Below are 15,021 nucleotides of genomic sequence, written 5' to 3'. Positions count from 1 at the left end.
AGTCTCCTCTGCTGAGACAGAGCATAGGCAAGCTCAACATTTGGTCATATTGGCTGCCCTAGTGTGTTCCCGATTCCCCTGAGCTGCTGAGGCATACCTGGGGTCCTAGTGTTGGTAGCTGCTGGGCTCCAACCCCCCCAGGGCTCCAGATCTCCTCTTGGTTTGCTGAGATGAGGCTGTTAGGGACAGCTCTAGTCCTGCACTGGTCTCCTTCTTATGCAGCAAGAGGGATCCTCTTTAGCAATTTTCCTGCCCTCATGTGCTATGAGACTGTTGCCCCTTATGCTGATCCCACTGATCCATCATTTTTCTTGGGAAATATTTTATGTTTTTTTCAAGGTCAGCAAGGGGAGGGCGAGAGATCATTTTGGCTCCCGAAATTTCAAGTAGGTGATCTACATGCATTTAATCTCCAAATTGATAGTTTCAGAAGCAACTGCTGCAGAAACCTGGGGTTCCGTGGCTCTCATTCACTTGGTTGTGCTGTCCTCCCATGCTGGGTTGATATGCCCAAGATTCCGCAGTGCAGCTGCTACCTCAGAGCACCTCAGGGCTTCCTGCTTGGCTCTGCTGCAGAGGAGAAGCACTGGTACAGCCTGTTTGCTGTGTGCTGTGTGCTCCTCCAAATCCATGGAACAGACCCTTCCCATTGACCTTCCAGTCTTTCCTGGGCTGTGAATCTGCCACAGTCTGTCTCTTCTTGGATTCTGTACCTCCAAAATTTGGTCAGATTCTCTTTTGAGAAGTATCTTAAAGAGTTTGTCTAAGAGCTTAGGTGGGTAGTTGCTCTCACTTCACCGTCTTTGCTCAGTCCCAGTTTCTCTTTCTGGAAACTTTTTTTTTTTTTTTAAAGAATGCATCATTCTTTTTCCAGTCACTTGAAAATCCTGGCGACCAAGTATTTTTTTTTTCTCCTTCTCTCTGATTATAGTTGTTTTAGTCTTTCTCTTCTGAATATATTTCTTTGACTTCCCTTAACCCATTGTATATCTTCATTTTATTTATTGTTTTCTTCTGTTGATATTTTTAGCCTAATTTACTTTTTGAAGATTATTTATTCAGATTTGTCTTCTTTAACATTCTTAGATGGGATGAATAAGGCTTATTTGCTTCTATTTAGTCTACCTTTTGGATGGTGCTGACCCTTATACTCTGAATGGAATGTCTGGTATTGGATTAAATATTTTGCTTCAATCTCTGAAGTTTGTCTCAGTATCCTATATTCCCCTACAGTGATCATTTCCTCTGCAACAAATCTCTTAAAATTATATTGAATGTTGGAAAACATTCTTCTCCCCCCTGACCCAGACATTGTGCTCAACCCCTGTATTAATGATGTAGAATCTGGGTTCTGTGATTCTCAGCATTCTAAAAAGTGTCTATTGGACCTATCCCCTTTGCACAGTCAACTAAACATAGTGTCTCTGTCCTCTGCCTCTGTTTTGAAAGATCTGGGCCAGGGTCTGACATTAAGTCTATTGTTACTAGGCTCATACTGGCTTATAACCTTCCTTTTCAGAATGCTGGCTGATCCATTTATAGAGTTACTCTCAACCATTTAGGCCAGTTTGTGCATTTGTAAAAATTCAGCTGGCATAAATCCTCTCCCATCTTTTCTCAGCTTCTGGCCATTTTTGTTTGGGGGCAGGGGAGTGTGCATTTCTATATTAGATGAAATAGCTTAATTCTGTTTCTTTTTGTATTCCTTATAATTGCTTTTTGCTGCCTTAGTATTTTCTAGGGCCCATGTGAAAGAACAAGACTTGTTAGAAACTTTTCAGATTTCTCTCTTAAACAGAAGTCTTATGGAATCAAAGTGTTTTAAGCAAAAGTGGAATCAGAAACAAATGACTGACTTATAAGAGGACATTTTAAGCAGTGGAGAATATGTCTAACACTTATACAATTAAATAGGAGTGGAGTAAATAATCATGCAGAAAAGAAATAAATAATAACATATATGCTTACTTTCCATCCAAGAAAAACCGTTGGGTAAATAATCTATAAACAAACTGATCCCCCAGTGATAGTGTTGAAGTCATTTACAAGTGTTAAAATGGATTGCGTCTTCTGATATACTTATTGTTCTAAGATTCCATTGTACTTGTTTGGTACCACTGTTAAATAGCATTTTAATTCTTAGGGCTAAATACTATTCCATAGCTTCTTTTTCAACAAGGCATCTCACATCCTTAAATCAAATTCATTCAAGATACTTTGAAAGGGTCAAGAACATGAATAATCTTCTTCAAAGGAAGTCTGATAATTAACACCAAGCATTGAATAAAATTGTATTACTGACCAGGTCCAGTGACCAACAAAAAATAAGGGTCTCTGTTGTCATCAGCATTAACTATCAAATTGGAGAATTATTTACCAGAGTTTGAACAATTGCATACGTTTTCATGAAATTAAAAGCATGAGGCCCCCAAAAGGTAACTTTCTGAATTAATGAGAATAATGTTAAGTGTTGAGGTGGCTACCCTGCACCTCTCCCACATTAGTCTTTATAACCTGTCAGGGAAACAGAATTCATACAGACATGCTTGTGATTTGCGTCCTTGCAGTTTTCTTTTTCTTATTATCCTTTCCAGTGTACCCTTCCCTCACATTACTCCCAACCTAATAGAGAATGGCTGAAATAAGAACACTAGTGCAGAGGCCAGTTTATCTGGCAGCGTTGGATGTGAAGGAAAGGCAAATGAAAGAGAAGTGATGTCAGTCCTTTCTCCTCCTCACTCTCAGAATATACTTTGCCCAGGCACTAAAATTAGTGAAAAGTAAATTTTCTCACATGGGAGGAACACATTTTTGAAGTCAAATAACAGGAGTAAAGCAAACATCAAAGAGTAATAAGTCACCAAAGTAACATGGTGAAGACATAGCTATAAGATTAAAACCAAAAAAGGACTCAAGTAAAATAATATGTTAAAATGGAGTGCAGATAGACAAATCAATATAAAAGTTTATACAGATGTGATGGAAAATGATTTCTTAAGCATCCAAGAAATTATTTTTTTTCTGAATTAATGCAAGACAATGAAAATTGAAGCAAAATCAGATGTGACGGAGAATCCTGTGAATTCCTAACAGACCGTGGAACTTCAATGGGATATTTCAGAATGATTCAAAAGAATAATTCAGATTCATTAAAAAAGCTAAAAAGAACAAATAGCAGAATTTACGGCCTGCACATTAAATATAAATAGGAGAAAAAAGTAATCCTTTGTGGTAAGTCTCTGAAGAAGCAAAAGAGAGAACAAAATATTAGAAATACCAAAACAACTGAGATGAAAACTATTTGAAAGGAAAGGAACAAAAAAAACCCCATAATGATAAAATAGCACATTGTTTCCATAAAAGCAAAGCACAGTATTATTGAAGATAGTATTTACGAAAACTATTTAAGGATCATAGGACTTACAGAAGAATGTAACAAGTCAAAGAATCTTAATACCGTAAAGCAAAAAAAAAAAAATGAAAAACATTTCCCAGGTCTAAATTCAGAAAACAACTGAAAAAAATTGAAACAAATCCACATATCATCTACACACACACACACACACACACACACACACACACACACACACACATACACAAACAAACAAAACAGGATAATGTATGTTTGTCAAGGGTTTTGACTACTCTGTTGGAAGAAATCCAATGTACAGTCTAAATTTTGTCATCAGTTACCTTCGGTGTTTCAGTCTTTTGACTTTTTTGCACTTTTTTGATGACTCATAAACTTATTAACTTCTATATTAATTTTCTTTTATTGAATTATTTTGTTGGGTAAGGTTTTGTATGGGCAGATATAGAATGTGCATAGAGTATAGGGCTTATAGCTAGTAGAACTTAGTACAAATCCAACTCTAGATACTTACTGGCTTTGTGATCCTAGGTAAATGACTTAAATCTGCTTACATCAGTTTCCTCATCTGTAAAATGAGCTGGAGAAAGAAATGGTGAACCACTCAATTATCTTTGTTAATAAAACTTCAAAGGTGGTCACAGTCAGACATTACTGAAAAACAACTGAACCACTAAAAGTTTCATATGATCATATTCTCTTTTCCTCTCACAGTTCTCATTTCTTTTCCTTTTTTTCCTACCACTTTAACTTTAAAAAAAAATCTTTTATTTCCTTTTAAAACTCTTTCCTTATATATTCCTTGAATCGTTTTTGAACTTGTGTCTCTTTTTTTATTTTCCTTTAGGCTTTACTTTTAGATCTTTTGCAATCATTTTCTTCTTCTCAGTTTATGTCTTAAGATTCCCTGCCATCATAAAATCTCTTTATCTTGGGATTTTTTTTGTTCTGTTTGCTTATTCTTCCAACCTATTTCAGTACTTCAGATTTTATGTTCATGCTAGGTTATGTGTACTTCTGGAGGGAATGTTTGAGCTAGAATTTTGTCTAGTGGGTTATTCTATTGCTTTATTGAAGTATTGAGTATTGTGTTGCTCTGGGATCTCAGTGACAGTTCATGTGTAGAATGTGTAAATTTGCAGTATTCCTGAAATGGTATATATGATCTAGAGCAGTCTGCTCACAACCCTCCTTGTCTGAATTCTTCAACTTCCTCTATATGTCCAGATTGTGAGCTCCAGTAGAAAACTGCTGGACTCGAACCCTACTAGCTTTTAAGGAATCTCCATAGGTTCAGAGCAACCAAATCACAGACACCTCTTTGGTCTATATTCCTGCTATTTTTATTTTGCTACTCTTCAACCTGGGCTTGAGAAGAAAGCTGAGTCCCTGCTTTGCTGCTGAAATCAAAACTATGAAATTGCTTATATGCTTGCTTCTTAATTTGTTCTTTGAAACAATGGCTTATATGATTGATCCTCTCTTCCACTCCTAAAAACAGTTCTCACTGTACCCTGAACCTGTGACCAAGAACTGGGAAGTGCACAATAGAGCTGCTCGAGGGCACATGATACTGCATGTTTCTGTTTACAGATGACTTTGTGCTAGTTACATCAAACTTTTAGCTACTGCATTCTCCTGAAAGAAGTTCATAACACCTCAAAATTTTGACCTGACAATCCATACAGAAAAAATGAAGTGGATGATTTCTTTTTTTTTTTTGCCAGATGATGGCATGCATTGGATTGAATGAATAAAAAAGTTAATGAAGAACATTGATAAACCAGTTGCTATGTGCTAATTGCTAGGAATGCAAATACAGAACATAAAGTTGTCCTTATCCAAATAGAAATTATATTTTCCAGTAGAGCAAGTAGTAAAAAGGGGGGATAGGGAACCTGCACCCTCAAAGCCACATGAGGCCCTCTATATTCCTTTGATTTGTTCTGTGAAGTTCGGTTTCAGTCAAAGTGCCACACTTTAGGACCTAGAGAGCCACATGTGGCCTTGAGAACACAGGTTTCCCACCCATGGGATTTGATTTGGAAAATTATAGTGAGTAGAGGCATCAAGGATGAATACCTTAAAAAAACCCAATAAAAGCAATTTTGGTTGGGGCAAGAAATAAAGAGGTTCATGCTAGTTTCAGAGGTAGTGATTGACTGCAGTAACCACCAATGAATTCATTGGTTTTCAGGGAAGGAATTCTAGACATAAAAGAATGAAATTTTCTAAGGTTTGGTTTCTCATTTGGGTAGTTTGGGGACATGTAAGGAAAGGGAATGGACTACCCATATTACTTCCCGCCAGTATATATGTCTGGGACAGATGGCCATTAGGCCTGTATTTGAATAAGGGGAGGAAAGTAGGTTAGATTATTTTCAGTCAATTACAAAACTCTTTTGATATATTTAATAAGCCCAGCATCCTCCTACATTTCCAGTCTTTTTACACCTGATTCCCTGACACATAATTTTGGATCCAATGACACTGAACTTCTGGCCATTTCCACCAACCAGAAACTCCATCTTTCAGCTCTGGGCATTTTCTCTGACTGCTACCCCTCTACCCCGATGTGAGAGATGGTTTCCCTCTCTGCTCTAACTACTGACCTTCCTGGCTTCCTTAAAATCACAACATCCACTGTAAATCTTCCTTAATCCAATACCAATGCTTTCCCTTTGTTAACTCCTATTTATCTTGCACATAGCTTGCTTTCTATATATTTGTCTACATTTTATTTCTCCCATTAGAGTATAAGGTCCTTGAAATCAGGGACTGTTTTTTGTTTCCTTGTTTTCAATCCCCAATGGTTAGCACATTGCCTGGCACATAGTAAACACAATAAATATTGATTGATTGAATAACACTGTTTACTTCATCATCATCATCATCATCATCATCATCATCATCATCATCATCATCATCATCATCATCATTACCATCATCAATCATCATTATTCAACCAGTGCTACTATATGACAGCATAGCACGGAATACAAAACTCTCTAAAGAAACATAAACAGATGTCACAATATAAAAGTGCATGGTATCAACAAACTACAACAACTATTAAAGGTAAAAGTTAAAAAAGGGGAGCAAAATATATCATTAAAGAAATGTTTGATAGTAAAAGAAGATGGACACATCATATGTCAAGAATAGAAGATAAAAAGGCAACAACTACAGTATTCTACTGGTACTGTCACAATGTCAGAAGAAAGGTCTAGGTTAAATGGACCCCTATAGTAAAATTGTGGGATGAAAAATAAAGAAAATGAGAAGGAATGAATGTACTTATATCTCCATCTTTGGAATGAGTTCCCAAATTAATGAGCACAGATCCATTTGCATATTTAAGTGCAAACAATGGAAATAGTATTCCAAATTACTAACAATATGAAAAATGTAAGATAATACAATGAAGTGCACAGTCTGCAAACCAGCAAATTTGATGAAAGACAGAAATATCTAATGTTAGAAAAATTTTGTGAAGTCTTATTAGTGAAGTTCACTGGCACACATATGTACATATCCGTGTATTACACTTATATACATATATATAGATGTGCATATTTGCACAAGTATACATATTTGTATATATGTATGTATGTGTGTGTATGTATGCGTGCATGTATATGCTCTTATATTGGATGGTTGCAATGTTTGATTGTTAAAGTATTTTTAAATGAATCTTTTTCTTTCATGAGTATCTGTTACAATTTAAGAAGTCTTTCTATCCTTTCAGATAAAAATCTCAAACTATGAATAGTTGGCCTACTTCTTTGATAGAATGTTTCTGTACTGACAAATAGGAAACAAAGTAGAGTCATGACCAACAAAATCAATGCTCTATTCTTATTGATCCTTTTTATTGTTGGCTAACCTTTTTTGTTAGGTATTTCATGGTCCATGAGTCCATCACTACATTCCAATTATAAGCTTGAGCCACTCAACTAACATTTATTGGATCTGGCTCAGAATATATTGGAAGATACAAGGTAATATCTAGGATTGTAAATTATTACTCTTCACCACAAAGTTCCTACTGCACCCTTAAATGTGTTTTTTTTTTCTAATGGTGCTCATTATATCTATATATCTGTATATGTGTGTTCTCTCTCTCTCTCTCTCTCTCTCTCTCTCTCTCTCTCTCTCTCTCTCTCTCTCTCTCTCTATATATATATATATATATATATATATATATATATATATATATATATATATATATATATACATATATATATGTCTGCCTATTTATCTATCTATCTATCTATCTATCTAATCTATTTATCTCTCATCTATGCAGTGAGTTGCCCTTGAAATCCTACTATGGTACTCACAATATAATGGATGTTACCTCATATTCCTGGGATCCTAGATTTTGGAACTGGAAAGAACCTAGCAGTTACTTAATTCAACTCCCCTCATTTTATGTATGAAGAAAATGAGGTAAACACAATTTAAATGACTCTCTCTAGGTAATATAGATAGCCAGGAATTAGAGCTAGGAATAAAATCCTTTTGCAGCTAAATATAATGCCATTTCAAATCTTCCCTTTAAAGAGACAACTAATAGTAGCTGGTAGAATTCATTTCATCTAATTCCCTGAGGAAACAAGAATTATAATTTCCTAGGATACTTTGTCATGGCTAAATAGGTGCTGTAGTAGATGAAGTGTTGGATTTGGAATCAGGAAAAAAAAAATGAGCTCAAATGTTACTTCATAAACTCTAAGTCTCTTAACCACTGCCTAACTCAGTTTTCTGTTATGTAAAGGGGGTATAATAGTGACAACTACATCCAAAGGTTGTCCAGAGAATCTAATGAGATAGTATTATTAAAGCACTTTGCAAATCTTAACACATTTTATGCAGAATAACTATGCTTATTTTCTTCTCTTACGGTATTCATGAAGAACATAAACAGAGAGATAAAAAAGATAAAGAATTTGTGGCTAACATCTGTTGTAGAAGCTAAGGAGAATTGTTTCTTCAATAATTCAACAGCATGTCCAAAATATACCATCAAGATAGCATAGATCTTTTCCATAGAAAATGGATGAAATAGAAAGTCATTAGATCTGCCCCCACTTTCTGACGTTGGGAAATAATCTTTGGAGGATTCCCAAATGACTTCCTGCCAGAGGCATTGTTATAGAAGCTGAAAGGGATTCACGCATCCCAACTGAGCAAGAAATGTTGGCTGACGATGTGGCATTGCACTTGGAGTGGAACAAGTCAACTACGAAAATATCTTGGCAGCCCTTTATAAAACTATTTTTCTGTGAGTCTGATGTGGTGAAGCATCTCTATTTTATTTTAAAGAAAAAAGATGCATTGATTTTTTTAAGCTTCTCAAGACCTGGTAACCTAGGCCAGTGTCACAAAAAAATAGACAACAATTCCTCTGCTTGCTTTGAATACGCAGAAGCAGAGCGAACATCTAGCACATGGGAGCAACAACTCTTCAGAGAAGGCTTTCTCATCAGCGTTAGGGATTGAATGGTGTACTTAGAGAGGTTGAGTCAAGTCTCATTTAGGCACAGAAAGTATGATGCCTCCTTTCATCACTTTGGAGTGTGAGTTTTCCATCTTCACCACTGTGAGGTAGCCATTTTTGTATAGAGATCTGAAAATTACATTTTACTTACTTTTCTTTATTACTTTAGAATTGTATCATTAAATAATGCTTCTATATGATTTATGGCTCCTGTGTGGTCTATTGGTGAAGGAAAATAAGTTTTAGGGCTAGAGATATAGTTGCTCTAATTATGATTGTTATCATAATTATGATTGCCAGAAAACAGCCTTCAGTGAATGTGAGGTAATGAGAAGTATCAGAGACTTGGGGGAATATGAGGTAGATATTGATATTTGATCACTTCACTATAATAATATGTAGAGATCATAAAAATATGTTGGAAAATATGAATTAGGATCAAGAAATAAAAAAGCAAAAGTTCTGTAGACTATTTAACAAATTTCACTACTTTACATCATGAACACTTTCTGTAAGAAGATAAAAGATGCTAGCTGTGACATCATAAAACATTAAACTTACTGTATTTCACAACAGGCACAATATTTATTTCATAATTACCACTCTATTTTGAAGTCAGCTTATCTACTAATTAAAGAAAAAGTCAAATTAAGCTTCAAAGTGGGAGAAAGGATAAATTTGAACATGACACTGCAAGGCACTATAACAGAACCTACACGTTGTTTTTTTGTTTTTTGTTTTTTTAATTTTATTTAGACTCATACACCAGAACACAAATGCAGAATAGAGAAAGGAAACAAAAACATATCATAAAATTAAACATTGGAACCTAAATACAAAGTTAAAAAGAAAAAAAAAAGCACATCATGTGTATAGTAGAACATACAAGAGGATTCAAATTACGTAACAATAAATTTTCATTTCAAGAAATCCTTTATGATAAATAATAAATGTGTTGAAAATTGTCCATCTTTGCTTCTTTTGGGTTCTTTTGTTCTCTGGTGTGCACTTTTTTTACTTTGTTCTTTTCCCCCTCCCCCCACTGCAATAAGGCTACAATAAAGCTTAGACATATTTCTCTACAGCTATAGATCTATACATACATATATACATAGGTACATACATATATAAACATATATTTTCCCAAACACATTCTACTCCTGATCTTAGTTTTTTATGTTTGTTCATATCTCTTGTTTCCTAAAACTCCTGTCTCCTCTATTTTACTTGTACCCACTAATTTGCCCTCCTATTATTTGCCTATTCCCCTCCAATGATCCCTCCCCTCTCCTCCCATTCTTGCAAATCTAAACACTCTTCTACATCTACCTTTTACCTGTTCGCTACTCATCCCTTCTACAGATCCCTCCCTTGTCACCTCCTCCTCCCTATGCCCCTACTATTTTTTGTCTCCTGAATTTAGAAGACTTTTATACTCTTCTAAATATGTGTATAGTTTCCTCTGTAACCTATTCCTGATGAAAGTAGGTTACCAGAACTACTAACCTTCCTCCCCCATCTATTTTCTCTGTATTTATTCTTCCTCTTGGACCTCTTTTGTATAAAATACTATTTTTAGCTGTTTCTAAATGTTTTTACTTTTTCAATTCATATCCTATTCAGGTTTTCTCCAATGTTACTTATGAGCTACTAAATTATTTGTAAGAATTTCCACACACATATGTAAGTATATATATATATATATATATATATATGTATGTATGTATGTATGTATAATACATATATATATATAGCAAAATGTTAACAGTCTGTCCTTTATGAATCCATTATAATCAGTCCATGGTATGTACCTTATATTTTTCTTGGCATTTATGTATCAAATCTTCTATTTAGTTCAGGATTTTGTAAACTAAGTCTTGAAAGTCTGAGAGTTTATCAAATGTCCGGTTTTCTTCCATTCAGGATAACATTTAACTTTACAGGGTATGATATTTTCTGCCGCAATCCCAGTTTCTTTTTACTCTTTGATATATTATATCCCAAGACCTCCCATCCCTTAATGTCTCTGCTGCTAGGTCTTCTATGGGTCTAATTGTGGCATCACCATATTTAAATTGTTTTAATCTTGATGCTTTTAATATTTTATCCTTGAGCTGGAAGTTTCAGTATTTGACTATGATATTCCTATGAGTTTTCCTCAGAGGATCTCTTTTAAGTGGTGATCAATCAGTATTTTCTATTTATACTCTCCCCCCTCCCCTTGTTCTAATGCGTCAGGATAATTCTCTCTAATTATTTCTTGTATTATTGTATCAAGATTCTTTTTATCATAACTTTCAATTAGTCTTATTATTTTTATACTTTTTCGTCTTGATCTCTTCTCCAACTCTGTTGATTTTCTTTTAAGATGTTTCACTCTTCTATTTTTCATTATTCATATTTTGTTTAAATATTTCTTGATTTCTTATAATATTATTACCTTCAGTTTTCCCAATTCCAATTTTCAAAGTGTCATTTTGTTCCTTAAGATGCTGGATTTCCTTTTCCAACTCGTTGACTTTCCTTTCATAACCTTGAATTTTTTTCTTGAATTATTCTTATTTTTTCTATACTTTTTCCTCCATCTCTGTCATTTGGTTTTTAAGCTCTTAACATCTTCTAAAAATTCTTTTTGGGCAAATGACCATTTCACATTACTCTTTGGGGATTTCTTTGCTTCAATATCTTCCTCTCAAGATGATCCCCAGTCATCTCTATTCCTGTAATAGCTTTCTATGGTCAGATGTTTTCTCCTTTGCCTGTGCATTTTTTGTGTGTGGTAATAGGTTAGTTTTTATAATCACCTCTAGCCCTGGGGTTTGGGAAATGCTGTCTCTTGCCCCAGATCTTCAGTTCTCCCTTCCTATGTGGAACCAAAGTTAAACCTCCTACCTCCTGTAAGTGCCCACAGCTAGTGGTGTCAGCCCCACTCCTTCTGGACAGCCATGTGCTGGATCCTTCTCACCCCTGGAACTCTTTGCACCACAGCTGGGTCTGGTTCCTTATCAGCAGCTGTTCTCTCAAGCTTCCCAGGCTCAAAAGCCTTACTCCTCTTAACTATCACTTGGGTGAAAGCTCCTGAAGTAAGAGCTGCAGCAGCCTCTCAAACCAAGTAATCTCATTCCTTGCTGCTGCTTGTTTAAGTGGCTGCTGGTTGTTTAACTAGCTTGCCTCTAATTGTTAAAAGGGACCCTAGCCTGGAGGTGTTACTTTTCCTGGAATTTTTCTTCCGATCTTCTCAAGTTGTCCCAGGAAGACCCCAGTGATGTCCTAATTCTCATTTATCTCCACACATACTTTGTTTGCTTTAAGGTTCTATTTAAACTCTTTTGTGGGGGAAAATCTTGAGAGCTTGGAATTTTGTGAACTACTCCATCATCTTCCCAGAATTCTCCCATACCGACATTTTAAAAATTATCCTTTCACTAAATTAGGAAGCTAGTGAAAGTAAATATCTTAAGTCTGATTAACTCAGAGAACTGTAAGTGCCACAAAAGTCACCATATTGAAGGGGCTGGAAGAACTGAGAAATGAATTTTGTCAGTCCTCACTCCTTGCCCAATAAAGAGACATGGCAGCGAACTGGAATATAAATATAAATTTGAGCTCATTTAAAAAATAACTGCAGAGGAAAAGTAAAGACCAACATTAAAGAATTGATAAGTAAAGATTTGTTCATAGAAAGCTTGGAATTAAACTTCTCAAAGTCAGATCATTCCAAAAGATGAGAAGGAAAGAATAATTCCATTTAAATAATGCTTTAAAGGTTACAGAGTGATTTCTCACAACAATCCTGTGTTCCAGATAATACACATAGGAGTATGGTTGTCTAAACTATAATTTGAGAAAATTGAGCATCAGAGACAATCTTTTCCCAGGATCATACAAAGAATCTGGCTTTAAATGTACCTTCTGATGTTAAATCCTTATGTAGTGATAGGGAAGTCATTTCATTTCATGAGGTCATTGTTTCTTCAAATGTAACATTGGAGAACTGGACTAGATGACTTCGGTGTTCCTGTTGAATTCTAGAGCTATGTTATACTATATTCCATCAGCAGCTCTACTTACTTTTAACTCCATGGATCAATATCTCTTACCCATATAATCTCTTCACCATTAAAATGTACCAGGTTTTGTATACCTTCTCATCTCACCTGAAAGGTTTAGCACTAAACTCCCCACAGTTTTTCTTTGTTGAAGAATCACAATAATCCTGGTAATTTCATTCTCCATCAACAGCCATACATAGCTTCAACTCCAACTCTATGCAAATGCATATGCCAGTGCTGAATGCCACCTGCCCTTTCAGGAAAGGTGTGTGAGGGTGTGTGTGTGTGTGTGTGTGTGTTGTCTTTCCCCAGTAGATTGCAAGCTCTTTGAAGATAGATATAAATACATTTTTTTTTCTTATTTGCATTCCTGGTCTTTGTCTTGGTACCTGGAACATAGTGATACTTAATAAATGTTTACTGAATTTAATTGAATTATCAAATAATCCTACAAATTTTGAATGAAATTCAACATCTTAAAACCACAACTGCTGACAGAATACCAGTGCTCTTATTGTTAAAAAAGAAAGATATGAAAAAAATTTAGGAAAATGCTCGTACAACCATGGCAATATCATTATTCATCAACTGACATCCCATTACATCCAAGTTATGTGTTTTGACTTTGTTTTGACAACTTGCCTGTGACCTTTCAGGCTTATTCCCTAATAACTCTCCCTGTCACTCTCTATATCCTGAAGTTAATATTCCCCACTCTCATCTGAAAACTTGCCTTTGATTTCTAATTGTTCCCTTCCAGGTCAGTGAGGTATTTGGAATTGTGGACACATATATATTATAACATGCTTGGTCTTGTCATGAATCCATATAAAATTTTCAGGGATATAGATCTTACTTAAATCATGCAATTAGAATGAGGACACAATTTTCTGTTTTTTTGTTTTCAAATGATAGAACTACATTAATTCAAAATGGACTTGTTCATTTATCATCCAACAATGGGCGCTTAAAACATTGTATTTCTCCAAGTCCTGAAATAAGAAAATCATAGAAGACCTAGGGACCCTTGCACATAACATAACTAAAAAGTCAAGTCAACAAGCATTTATTAAAAGTTAACTGTGTCCAATAACGTGCAAAAGGCAAGAGATATTTAGAAAGCAAATAAAAATAAACAAGTAAAAAATGAGTTTCAAGAGAAATGGAAAAGAAAACATTAAAAACAACTACCTACATACCAGATTTATTTAGGGTTAAGTGAACATAATAGAGGGAAACCCCAAATGGGATTTGGATATGGAAGAGTACTAGGATAGGGAAGAGTTCAGATCTGCCTCAAATATGTTAGCAGGAACTAGAGATGTACAACTAAGAAGCAAAATTAAAAGAATCACATTAAATTATTTTATCTGATCATGGAATAAATAAAGGGACCCAGTATCCTGGCTGAGGCTCTGAAATAGACAAATAAGAGTAGATAAATGGCACGATTCAGAGGATAGAGCTCTGGCATCACTGAAAGATTTCTGAAAGGTCTAGTGTATCACTCCCTCACTACACATAGCCCAAGCCTTCTTGAGTCTTTGGCTTAACGAGCACATGTAGAGAATGCAGGTTTGAATCATTCCAGGTCTTCTCAGTCTTGCCTGCATCGTTCAACTGAGAAGATTAGTTCAGGTTCCATAATGCTGATATAGTGAAGAGGATGAGAAAGCCAATCTATATTCTATCAAAAAGGTATATTTTTAATTGAGAGACACACAGGGAATAAACCCCCAAGGAGGATATTGACCTGATATCAAGTCTAGGTAAATCTCAGAGAAAAAAAAATCTAGATTTCACAGATAGCAAGAGTAGTTAGAAGAAATTAAACAAGAAATAGAGAATGAAAAAACAAAGAAATCAGGGAGGAAAAACTGGCCAAAAAATTTGATACTTTAGAAGAGAAAGAGGGAAACCTGACAAAAGAGTTCAATTTGGCCCAAAACTTTGAATAGATCAAACAGAAATCAATAACTCAATGAAATAATGTGAAATATTAAAACAATCCTTCCAAAAGCACTATCGTAAAAAAAGAAAATGTAATAAATATGAAATATCAAAAAATTCAGTTCACCTGGAAGCAGGTTAAGGAA

The sequence above is a fragment of the Notamacropus eugenii genome, chromosome 3, assembly GCF_028372415.1.
Source record: "Notamacropus eugenii isolate mMacEug1 chromosome 3, mMacEug1.pri_v2, whole genome shotgun sequence".
NCBI classification, from domain to species: domain Eukaryota; kingdom Metazoa; phylum Chordata; class Mammalia; order Diprotodontia; family Macropodidae; genus Notamacropus; species Notamacropus eugenii.
This window is presented reverse-complemented; position numbering follows the sequence as displayed.